The following is a 9,533-nucleotide window of genomic DNA, read 5'->3' as shown; positions in this document are numbered from 1 at the left end:
CTTTTAATAAGTTTCATTATTTTTTTAAAATACATTTTATTGATTTTTTACAGGGAGGAAGGGTGAGGGAGAGTCAGAAACATTGATGAGAGAGAAACATCCATCAGCTGCCTCCTGCACACCCCCCACTGGGGATGTGCCTGCAACCAAGGTACATGCCCTTGACCGGAATTGAACCTGGGACCCTTGAGTCCGCAGGCCGACGCTCTATCCACTGAGCCAAACTGGTCAGAGCAATAAGTTTCATTATTAAGTAGGTTTGGTAAGGCCAACAGATCAGGAAACCACTGCTATTGAAGACGGTGTGTTGTACGCACAGATCCTAAGAAAGGGGGTACACGTGACGCACAGGGCACCACAGGCACAAGGACGCACAGGGCCCATCACTAGGCAGAGGGAGGGGAACTGTGGGCAAGAGCCTTTATTATGGTTCCCACGGGAGGAATAGGTGAGATAGGCTAAGCAGGGTTAGGATTGTCTAATAAGAGTGATTTCAGCAGGCTCTGCAGTGCAGGGGCTATATCCCTTTTGTCTGGAACCTGGCCCTGGAGGGAGAGAGAATTAGGGGCGGGGGAGAGAATTGTGAGAAAACAAAGGATTGTGAGAGAGATGAGAGTATTATGGGAGAAGAGATTTGTGCAGATAATGGGGTGATGGTGGAGAGAATTAAGAATTGTGGGAAATACAGGGAATTATTAGAGAACCAGAGCATTGTGGAGGGCTGGGGGAATTGTGGGGAAGAACAGAAAATACGATAGGAATTGGGGAATTGTGAAAGAGCAGAAAATCATGAGAAAACTTGTGAGAGAAAATGGAGAATTGTGGGAGAGATGAGGAATTCCAGGAGAATTGGGGAATTGTGAGATGTTAAAGCCACAAGTATGAATGGTGATATCCTTCAAGGCTTTGGTTTTTTTCTTTGCTATCATTCCATATTTAACAAAGGATCTTCTGACTTTAGTTGGGTTTTCCTACTAGGAAGAGAATGTTTGACCAGCCAACCTAAATATATTCCTGTCTCTTTGACAGTTTTATTTCTTGTAAGCATTGTGAATTAATAAATTGGAGAGAACAATTGGGGAGAACATAGGTAAAAATGGAAGAAAAATCAAGAAAGTGAGGTATGAATGGCTAGAAGGCGGGGAAGGTTCTCGAGTGGTTTAGACTCCTTCTCAAGTGGGATGGAAGAACTAAAGCCACAGAAGACAAGGGCAAACCATTCTCTACCACCACCACACCCGACACAGCTTTCCAAGAAATACGCTTTGGGGACATTAAAACTCATATTTTTAACTCCTGAATTCTAGTGGGTACAGATGTTTGTGATATTTTTTATTGCATGGTCTCCTTATGCAATACAACCCAAAGATATACAGGTTCTAAATGCAGCGTTATTGGTACGAATATTTAAAAGATATAATCAGATTGTAGCAAAGATTTGGATTTTTCTCCTCTCTCTCTCTCTCTCTCTCTCTCTCTCTCACACACACACACACACACTCTACTAATGGAAATATAAGGCTTTACATTTGAAGAAATAAATTGTGAATTATAAAGCATTTGTGGGATCCCCTTTCCACGTCCCGCGTGGTTCAGGGTTCCGGTTCAGGGTTCGAGTTCTGGAGAAGGGCCGCACACAAATGAAAAGAGACTAGAAGAAATGTAATTTGGCGGTATGGGGGGCCAGGCGGGAGCCCACCTCTCGTGGGAGAACTACTCCCAGCTCTGGCCCTGCCATCCCTTTTATTGAGACTGTGGGCTACACCCATAGCCCTGGGGCAGGAAACCCCAATAACAGAAATTTACAAAAGACAACAGGTGGAGGCTGCTTCAGCTAACAATGTTTCCACTAAGCAGTGAGCGAACTAGCTCTGACCTTTCAGAGCAATGAAGGTTGTTGACAATGATCAGTTTCCCGCAAGCATTGTTAACATAAATGCTAAAATATGCTACCCCTGCACTGCTGCTCTGGGGGCTCTCTCCTGTAATTTGCTCAAGGGTCCTCTTCAGTTGTACCCCCCCCTGACGTTACATCAGAAGCAGAGGCAGCCATGTTATTAGGAAGCCTAATGCATGAGGTCATGTGAGGAGTGCTCTTTTGTCTCCAAATCTTTATCCTACTGCATTTATCAGTCAGTGTTCTCCAAAGAAACAGAACCAATAAGAGCTCGCTCTGTCTATCTATCTACCTATCTACCTACCAACCTACCAACCTGTCCATCATCCATCTATCCGTCATCCATCCATCCATCCATCCATCCATCCACCCATCCATCTATCAAGAGATTTATTTTAAGGAATGGTTGCACACAGTTGTGTGGACTGCCAAGTCTGAAATCTGGAGGGCAGGCCAGCAGGCTGGAAACTCAGCAGATGCTGACATTGCAGTCTGGAGTCTGAAATCTGGAGGGCAGGCTGTCAGGCATACAGCTCCTGTGCCCCTGCCATGTGCCGGGTCTGGAGCCAGTTTGGGATGCCATGGATGGGTGGGACACATTCCCCACCGCCTCACCAGCACCCTTGGTAGTGAGACAGCCAGACCTTGAGACAATTTCGTTTATTGTGGTTAATTTATAACGTTACTGTGGGAGTATAAAGGAAATCTGTTTACACATGGTGTCTCCAAGTGATGCCAAGGTCCACACTATGGATGCCAAGACTTTAGAGTGCCTTAGGTGTTGTCCATAGAAAGAAGTACAGAGGTCAAGAGTAAGTAAGAAGCCTTTAGAAACGTTTGTATCAGTTTAAGTGTGATTTTAGCCCTAGCTGGTTTGGCTCAGTGGATAGAACGCCAGCCTGCAGACTGAAAGGTCCCGGGTTCCAAGGGTCTGTGGATGAAAGGGGCCACATGCTGACCTGACAAGCTCAGGGGAGGCCTGCATGGCGGTCTTGCAAACTCAGAGACCTGGAGTCACCAAAGGATGGTCTGAAATTAAACTTGAACTAAAAGCAGTTATGGTGGGTAGTTACCTCCTAGGCCCGGATCTTCACTGACAAGGTCAACCTTTAGCTTAACTGAGCCTATCTGTCTTTTTGCATCTATGATAACACATTCTTGAAATGTCTGGGTAACTTGTAACTTCCCTTTTTCTGGAGCCCCTGGGGCACAACCAAATGTGCTGGGGGCCAGGACAGATTCCACAAATTCCTTAATTATCTTGTTAATTGTTCCTGCACCCACCTAAATATGTGTCTATCATTTTATTTCTTATCCAATCCCAGGGGTTTCCCCCCCCCACCAGCCCCCGCTTTGCTTTCTTCCGCCTCTCTAGTCTGTCACCAATGGATTTCATGTAACCCACCTACGTCCCTTCCTTTGATTTCAATGTATAAATATAGATATAACCCGCCATTCTCCAGAGCATTATCTCAATTCCTTGAGGTTTTGCTTCCTGGCTTTTGTCGACAGTTTGGCTCAAATAAACTCACAAAAATTCTTTACGGGTTTCAATGTTTTGTTTTTTTTTACATTAACAGGTCCCAGGTTTGGTTCAGGTCAAGGGCACGTACCTCTGTTGCAGGCTCCGCTCCTGGTCCAAGCCCTGGTCAGGGCACGTGCAGGAGGCAATCAATTGATGTGTTTGTCTAACATGGATGTTTCGCTGTCTTTCCCTCTCTCTTCCACTCTCTCTAAAAATCAATGGAAAAATATCCTCGGGTGAGGATTTTTTTTAAAAAAGAGTGACTTTATATCTGATGAATCTGATCATGAAGAAATTTGGCTTGCATTTTGTGTGTTTGCTCTTTATTTCATTTTATTAGCAGTTTCTGTTATTTTTTTTTTACAAAAATATCAGTGTGGTGGATTCCAAATTTTAAAAATCTAGTCCTTCACTACAGATAGTTCAGAAGCCCTAATTTAAAGCACCTCATAGTGAGAGAAGATTGCTTATCTTTCCTCTCATGTGGAAGCAAGAACATTTGTCTAAAGTTTTCAGTTGCCCAAGTGAATTCAGCTTTATATAGAATAGATTTAGTGAATGGAAGAGATGAGTACGGCTCTTCTGTTATTTACAATAATAATATGATCAGCCCCCTAACTGTATTTAAGTACTCATTTCAATAATAATAGACTTGGCTTATTTTTAAAGTTCCTTTATGATTGCTCAGATTGTCCGCATCCTTGGTTTGGTGGCTTTTGGCAGCACTGCAGCGCTGAGCACCAGGCTCCCGAGGAGCGAGGAGCGGCCCGCCTGCTTTGAGGATCACTTCCAAGGGTGCCCCGGCCCAGATGCATCCATCCTCGGGTGAGTCTGCGGTGGCGCTGGGAATTCTGACACTGAAAGTGACACGTGAAAGGAAAATGGGCCAGTACTCCCGGGAAACATCACGAAGTGTGTCTTTCATTCTATCAGGTGAAATAGAAACAAACGATGGCAGATTACACTAGCAGTTAAATATTTAAAAGAAATTCCACAGTAGGGTGGTGAAGGCCTGGGGGTCGGGGGTGGGCTAGAAGAGGTCAATGGGAGGGAGGGAAAAGGGGACATATGTAATCCTTTCAACACAAAGACTTAAAAACAAAACCAAAAAAATCCAGTTTCTCAGCATTTTCTTTTTTGGTGGTGGTTGTGTGTTTATATGCTTTGTTCTCTGTGAGCCCTTGACAATACATATGAGAACTGTGTGGTGGAAGGAGGGTTAAACTGAAGAACGTTCTATCTGTTAATTTAAAGATTTCGTGCAAATTGGATGTGTGTGTGGGGGGGACGACTATTTTATTTTCACACCCAACAGCTCAGTCTGGTCCCGGAAGTACCACAGGAAAGCCTTGTAAAAACCGTCACTTTCAATCTTAACTCCAGTAGATTGCATTCGTTTCACAAAAGTTATGTTACTAAAAACAAACTTCAGAAATCCAGTTCGGACTTTCCTTAAAGAGGACAAGTTAGCATTTAATTGTTGGGTGGTGTTTATTATAGACAATATCGAGTCCTTGTAAAAGAATTCTTTTCTCTGCCTTTCTTCATTGTTCTGCTTCTCTCCCTCCCGTACTTCTGTCCCTCCTCCCATCCTTCTCTCACCTCTGTTCCCTCTTCCCTTGCTTTTAACAAATTATTGAGCACCTACTATGTGCAAGATGTTATGTTGGAGACAAAAAAGGGAGGAAAGATGTGCTTTGGCACTGATAATGAGGCCCCCAAACCACTGGGGTGGAGGATCTTGAACAAAAGAGATTTGATGGAGTTTATACTCCAAAGGCAAGGAGAGAGGATCAGAGGAGAATGTTCTGGCCAGAAAGAAGACAAGATCTGAGGAAAGGAAGCCAAAGGTCATACACTTCCGCTCAGGATTTGGGAGTGGCAGGAACGCTTGGTGTGTAGGAGGTTGGCACTGGGTTAGTGCTATTTAAAGAACCAGGAACTGGTCTCTGATTTAACAGGGGTGAGGGGGTGAGGTATAGCCGGTGGGGAAACAAAGAAATTTACTGTGATCTGAAAAAGAAGCCAGAGTGGGTGGGGAGGCCAGAACCTTCCCTTCCTGGAGTTGAAGATAAGCCTCTTCATTCTAGGCTTCCTAAATTCCCCTTCTTCCTTTTCCGGAAACAAGATGAATACTTTATGCAGCCACCAAAAAGCATTGACTTACTTCATGTGGGTTCATGAGCTGATCATTCCACGTGGGCGCTCCTTGGCTATTTCATATGTACACATGCTCTCTCCCTCAACATAGTTTGTATGTTTGCAATCCCACGTAGCCCACATTTTGTTCTTTAGAGAAAACATTCCATGGCTGTGGCTGGATGAATTCCCATCCCTGTTCTCTTCAACTAAGGCCCACCAGCTCTCTAGGCCATCTTGATGCCCACCTCTTCTGAGACTAGAGCCTCAGACCAGAGACCAGATTGAACAATCGAAAAAGTCTTTTTTGCTTTGAGAACCATGAAAATAGGTATTACATCGTATTCATCTTCTCTCCTTGGTACCTCCCACAATGTCTGGCACATACACTAATTTACAGATGGATGGGTGGAGGTAATCGGGAGGGAGAGTCAAGTCCACAGCACACTACCCAATGGCTGGAAAATTATTTCTTCAGCAAAGACATACTTTTTTCTCTTTTGTTTCTCATAGTATACCTTTCTAAACCTGTCGAAACAGATGAGTGTGGGGAGAGCTGATGGGTGGGTGGGCAAATGGATGAGGGGGTGGATGGGGAGGGGGATGAATTGAATGTTGTACATCAGTTCTTACTGACCATCGAGACTATTCAGTGTCATTAAACTATCCATGTCTGATGACTTAGGGCAACTCTCCCACCTATTTCTGAGTTTCATCTGGTTAAAGTTTGAAATCTTTAACTTTTCTTCATTTGATTCAGCCACTTCACGTGTAATCTGAAATTCTGACAACCTGACATTAATATTTCTACTTACTTTGTGTGGGTTTGATGTTGGCTTTTGCAAAATTGTACGTACATGGTTTATAAACCTGTGGTGAAGGCCTGGGGTTATATATTGGGGCTTTACATGTTTTCTCACTTCTTTGGACAATGTTACAAAACATGTTATGATGAAAATATTTGCGAAGGGGTAACATGGGTTTAAAAAAATAAAGAGTTAATTAAATCACTTTGGACCAGAAAAATGGAAACCCAGTTCTAGATCCTCTAAATTAAAAAACAACTGATTTAGGGTCATCAGTTGAATAGTGGCCATTACAGCTCTGATAGATAGGAATTTATTGCAAAGGGCACCCTCATTGGTGAGATCTGTAAATTGCATGATTCTTGTCAAGTGTAGGAATTGCTAACCCTGTGACCTAGGAGCTATTAACTCTACGTTACTAACACACCTCCACACAAATATTTCATCATCTGTGACGTGAGAATGATTTGTTTTGTTATTTTTAATTTTAACCAGCTTTGGAGGGAAGAATCATAACCCCAATTTTTTGGAGTAAGAAAATCCCCAACAAAAGTTGCCACTGGGGGGCGATGGAAGTTCAGAAATTGCCCTGCTAGTCCCTGAGGCAACCTAGCACTTTAGCTGGTTTATTTATTCAACTGGAATTTGGATGTGCAAACCACCAAGCTCAGGGAAATTTCTGCATGAGGAACATAGTCCTGGGGAAAACCTACCAAAGATGGAATTAGCACCTTGGCGTACTGCCTTAACACTAAGAGCTTTCCTTCCTTGAGCGTTTTAAGAATTGACTTTAGTTCCCGTCGGTGGGGGAATCGAGTTAAACTGCAAAGAAATGAGACAACAAAGAAGGGTGCCTATGTATCATTACCTGCAAACACAAGTAAGTGCACAGGTCCAACGTCATTAAGGCATCCCCCAGCCACTTGGATCAGAGTTTTGGCTGGTATGGATGAGCCTCCAGCAGGAACTTTCCTGGAAAGGGGGGGTGGGGTGCGGTTGGAGAGTTTATCTTAGGAAACTGAGTCATGGCTAATACTTCGGGTGACAGTTGAAGAATCTAGTGAGGCAGAGTTAGGTAGGTTTAGAAAGGTGTACTTTTAGAAGACGAAGGAGAAAGAAATGTCTTCATTGAAGGGGTAATTTTGCAATCACTTGGTGGTGTGCTGTAGGGTTTATTCCTCCTTCCTGATTACCTCTGCAGAGCTTGGGACCCCTGGTAGGGTTGGGGTTCAACCCTGGCACCAAACTTTGGCCAGCCCACGACATCAAGCATTGTCAGTGTTGGGAGTCCAGGCACTCATCCTCCTTGGTCTTCTTTTCTTTCCCAAGATTGATTCTACCCAAATGTCAACAGCACAAGGATTTTGTCCTGTTTTGGCTCCAAAGAACAAGGAGATGTGATAACTTAAGAAAGAAGCCCATAATGTATTTGTGTGCATAACCGAAAGCAGAAATATAGCCAAGGATTTCTGGTGCATTCCATGTCCCATGGGCTCTCCGTTTCTAAAGCCCTCCGACCTGGCAGAGGGGTGGCCTGGGAGTTCTAAGATTGTAACTAGGATGAGGACCCTTGGATCCCAATGCCCAGTGCCTTGTGCCTTCTAGAAGGTGCTGATGCATGTTTCTGAGGACGCTCAGAAAATCTGGAAGTATGGTATATTAGTGAAGACATCTGGAGCTTTGAGCGAGAAGCCCAATTTGAATTCATCAAGCAGAGAAAGGAATATATTGGTTCACATTCCCAGGAAGTCCGGGGCTAGGCAGGCCGTCAGGAATGGCTGCAGCTGGGGGCTCTGCCTCTCTCAGCCCAGTGTCCCTCGGTGGGATGGCCTCTCTCCACATTTCTTGAATATTCTGGGGAGTTAGCTCCTGGGGGGTCACATACTTTCCCTTAGCTCAGTTTCTGTGTCTGGGGGTAAAGTGGGGCAATACGATTTGCAGCACCTGGGGGGTTGTAACTGACAGCCCCCCTGGGACCACATGAAAGCCGGGAGAGGATAGTCCTCAGGGGACCTGCTGCTGGACAGACTAAGCAGCATGAATCTACACGCAAATGACTTGTCTGTGTGGACAGGGAGAGCAGGAGGCCAGGTCATGGTAAGAGACCCGTCAGCCAATAGCCAAATGAATTCCAATGGTCGGCTGGCTTCCTTAAATTCCTCCTTAGGCCTAAGAAAGATGCTCTGGCTTCTTGTGTAAATAATCTGGGCCATGTCTAACTAATCACATTTCACTTGCTGAATAGACATGTGTGGCTAATAGCTTTGGGAACGGATCGCCCAGGTCTAGGGCAGGGGTTTCAAACTTGAACTTGGGTGTGCACATCACTGGACGATTTGGTTCAAATCTAGGCCTGGGGTGGAGCCTAAGGCTCTGCATTTCTAACAAGCGCCCAGGTGATGCTAATGCTGCTGGTATTACTCTTTGAGGAGCAAGGGACTAGAGTAAACTTGAATCAGCGGTATTCTCTCACTTCAAAGGCTAGGGACTGTGTGTATTCATGTAAACATATGTAAACTACATAGGCATGCATACATACACACATGTGCATGAGTATGTATCTGAACATAGATGTCAGGACTTGTCCAGGCACAGAGGCAAGCTTCGCAGATACGAAGAGCACTTCAGTGCTACCTGTGTTCCTTGTCCCTTTGACTTCATCTTCAGTTCGCCTTTCTCTTCTTTGGTTCACGGGAACTAAACAACGGTATGTTCGATCCTGGTTTCAGTCTCCGCATTCATGTGTTTGCTTTTTAAAATGTGCACCGTAGGTCCTCGCATTGTGTTGCAATGTTTGAAGGTATTTAAAAGTATTTGATGACTCGGGCTCTCTGTGGTTTTGCGTACAGGGTAAATAAATCCCACTTCTACTTGATTTCCTTGTACTTGTGGGTGGAAATTCTGTGTCCCAGTGTTTGTGGTTCTTTCTATAGATGCTTTTTCATTCTTCTTTAGACATCAGTTTGGAAAGGTTATGAATTACTTCTGAAGTGTTGTTTCAACATTTATCCAATTCATCTGGCTCCTCCAAGCCAATGCTGATGTAACTTCTAAGCCAGGTTTTTTAAAAAACAAGCAAACAGGAAAAAAAAAAAAGCCCAAAACCAAAAATTAAAATTGACTGAGTTCTTTTTGAAGATTTATAATCTGAGAAAGTTGTGTGAGC

This window comes from Cnephaeus nilssonii (assembly GCF_951640355.1).
Source record: "Cnephaeus nilssonii genome assembly, chromosome: X".
Classification (NCBI taxonomy): Eukaryota; Metazoa; Chordata; class Mammalia; order Chiroptera; family Vespertilionidae; genus Cnephaeus; species Cnephaeus nilssonii.
Note: the sequence above shows the minus strand (reverse complement) of the source record.